This window comes from Sinocyclocheilus rhinocerous, unplaced genomic scaffold, assembly GCF_001515625.1.
Source record: "Sinocyclocheilus rhinocerous isolate Xijiao unplaced genomic scaffold, SAMN03320098_v1.1 scaffold3116, whole genome shotgun sequence".
Lineage (NCBI taxonomy): Eukaryota > Metazoa > Chordata > Actinopteri > Cypriniformes > Cyprinidae > Sinocyclocheilus > Sinocyclocheilus rhinocerous.
Genome location: NW_015626391.1, coordinates 79,844 through 83,294, shown reverse-complemented (window position 1 = coordinate 83,294; position 3,451 = coordinate 79,844).

The window sequence follows — 3,451 nt, the reverse complement described above, 5'->3', positions numbered from 1 at the left end:
GCATTTTTATGAGACCGGGCTCTAATGCTTAAATAAATACTTAAATAAAAATACTTTAGTTCTTATTAAAAATACTTATATAAAAGCAGTGAGGAATGCTTTACCCTCCCTCATTGCCTCAAGTAGTATTGTTTCTTTTTTATGAAAGAAATCTGAAAAACATAAAAAAGGATGTCAATGAAATAACTGTTGACTTTAAGTAAAATTCAGTCCTCAGAAAAAAATGGTTCACCTTTTATCTTCTGCCACATTCCTTTCTTAATGTCCACTTCATCCGCTTCATCCAACCTGAAGTGTAAAATATAACTGTAGACAGTTTGTAATGATTGAATTGCAATATATTAAAAATTAAAGTTTAAAGACAAAGTTTGCTACCTTGCAGGTGCAGCATGTCAAATTCTTCCTGATGATTTATCTGTGTGCCTTCGAGAAACTGGCTGCCAAAGTTGCAGGTGTCCACAAACGCCCCAGTGAGGGAATAACCTGCTTCATGTGGCTTGATCTCAAACCAGGGGTCTGCAGACAGAAGACACCTCCATATAACTACCGACACGAGCACATTAACCCTTTATCTCTTTCTTTCATACATCACACGCATGCAGACCTTCGTTATTGCACTGTTTGCATTGCTTGTCAATGACTGCGTAGATGGGAAACGGGTCTTCGCTGCTCTGTGAGTGCGTGTTAGTCGATCTATAGAGAAAATGCATTTTTTTGCGGCATCATGTTATTGTATTGTAAGGAGACAATTGTAAGACATTCAGTATTTTTCAGTCACCAACACTTAGCCTACTCAACGTGTTCTCAGCAAGGATCTCTTAATAAGGATCAGAGGCTCAAATCTTTTTATAGTGAGAGACCCTGATAGCTCAAGTACATCACGGAGACATCTATGTATTAACATCTGCAAGACGTATTTTTTAGAGTTCATCTGCAATCCGTTTATAGGACGTTTCCTATCAGATGTCAAACGATAGAAGATGTCTTTAAGATGTTAATGATTTAGAATGTATGTAAAACTAACATCTTCAAGACGTCTATCAGATGTTTGTACACAGCAGATGCATTCCAGATGAAGCGATCTTTAACAGACATCTTGCAGACGTAAGTGTGCTGCTATTTGGGGACTTTATGAAGAGAATGAGTCGAGATTCGTCACCATTTCATTCTCAGGAATAGCCTACTTGGAAAAAAGAAATATGACTGTTTGACTTAGAGAGAAATGTTCCAATTAAACTTTAAGTACGTCCTTTTTGGAGATGTCCGTCAGTTTTATCAATTTTGGTTAAAAGTGTCTCTATCTTTAAATATAGTCGTTACTCGTGACTGTGAGATCATGTGCCATTGAGCACATTGCAAATAGAGATTTAATAAGACTTATTATTTAACACGCATTCATCCCAACATCTAAAATAATTCGTATCGTTTAAAATATATTCAAGAATATTATCAAAGCTGTATGGGGTCATTGTATCACTCATCTTTTAAATATTTCAGAATTATGATCAGATCGTTCTCAATTTAAAATAGTTAATATTTCTGTAGGCCTATAAGTCGAGACGCTTTTTACAGACTGAAATGCTGGATTGCCATAATAAATTAAATTGTAAATTTATCAAAGTTCTTCCATATTTTATTGTTTTTAATGTTATGTACATTTAAAACACTTGTTTACCCTGGCATTAAAATACAAAAAATGGAACAAATGACTGAACCGGTTCTTTTTAGTGAGTCAAATTAAAAGAAAGAAAGAAAGAAAGAAAGAAAGAAATAGTAGTCCAATTCAGGAACACTGAAATCAACATCATCTGACCACTGAACTGCAAGATATCAATTATGTCACGAATCCGGTCCATGAACTTCCATCCACTTGCCACCAGAGGTCGCCCGTCCTCAGAAAAAAATGGTTCACCTTTTATCTTCTGCCACATTCCTTTCTTAATGTCCACTTCATCCGCTTCATCCAACCTGAAGTGTAAAATATAACTGTAGACAGTTTGTAATGATTGAATTGCAATATATTAAAAATTAAAGTTTAAAGACAAAGTTTGCTACCTTGCAGGTGCAGCATGTCAAATTCTTCCTGATGATTTATCTGTGTGCCTTCGAGAAACTGGCTGCCAAAGTTGCAGGTGTCCACAAACGCCCCAGTGAGGGAATAACCTGCTTCATGTGGCTTGATCTCAAACCAGGGGTCTGCAGACAGAAGACACCTCCATATAACTACCGACACGAGCACATTAACCCTTTATCTCTTTCTTTCATACATCACACGCATGCAGACCTTCGTTATTGCACTGTTTGCATTGCTTGTCAATGACTGCGTAGATGGGAAACGGGTCTTCGCTGCTCTGTGAGTGCGTGTTAGTCGATCTATAGAGAAAATGCATTTTTTTGCGGCATCATGTTATTGTATTGTAAGGAGACAATTGTAAGACATTCAGTATTTTTCAGTCACCAACACTTAGCCTACTCAACGTGTTCTCAGCAAGGATCTCTTAATAAGGATCAGAGGCTCAAATCTTTTTATAGTGAGAGACCCTGATAGCTCAAGTACATCACGGAGACATCTATGTATTAACATCTGCAAGACGTATTTTTTAGAGTTCATCTGCAATCCGTTTATAGGACGTTTCCTATCAGATGTCAAACGATAGAAGATGTCTTTAAGATGTTAATGATTTAGAATGTATGTAAAACTAACATCTTCAAGACGTCTATCAGATGTTTGTACACAGCAGATGCTTTCCAGATGAAGCGATCTTTAACAGACATCTTGCAGACGTAAGTGTGCTGCTATTTGGGGACTTTATGAAGAGAATGAGTCGAGATTCGTCACCATTTCATTCTCAGGAATAGCCTACTTGGAAAAAAGAAATATGACTGTTTGACTTAGAGAGAAATGTTCCAATTAAACTTTAAGTACGTCCTTTTTGGAGATGTCCGTCAGTTTTATCAATTTTGGTTAAAAGTGTCTCTATCTTTAAATATAGTCGTTACTCGTGACTGTGAGATCATGTGCCATTGAGCACATTGCAAATAGAGATTTAATAAGACTTATTATTTAACACGCATTCATCCCAACATCTAAAATAATTTGTATCATTTAAAATATATTCAAGAATATTATCAAAGCTGTATGGGGTCATTGTATCACTCATCTTTTAAATATTTCAGAATTATGATCAGATCGTTCTCAATTTAAAATAGTTAATATTTCTGTAGGCCTATAAGTCGAGACGCTTTTTACAGACTGAAATGCTGGATTGCCATAATAAATTAAATTGTAAAGTTCTTCCAGTTCTTCCATATTTTATTGTTTTTAATGTTATGTACATTTAAAACACTTGTTTACCCTGTACAAAAAATACAAAAAATGGAACAAATGACTGAACCGGTTCTTTTTAGTGAGTCAAATTAAAAGAAAGAAAGAAAGAAAGAAAGAAAGAAA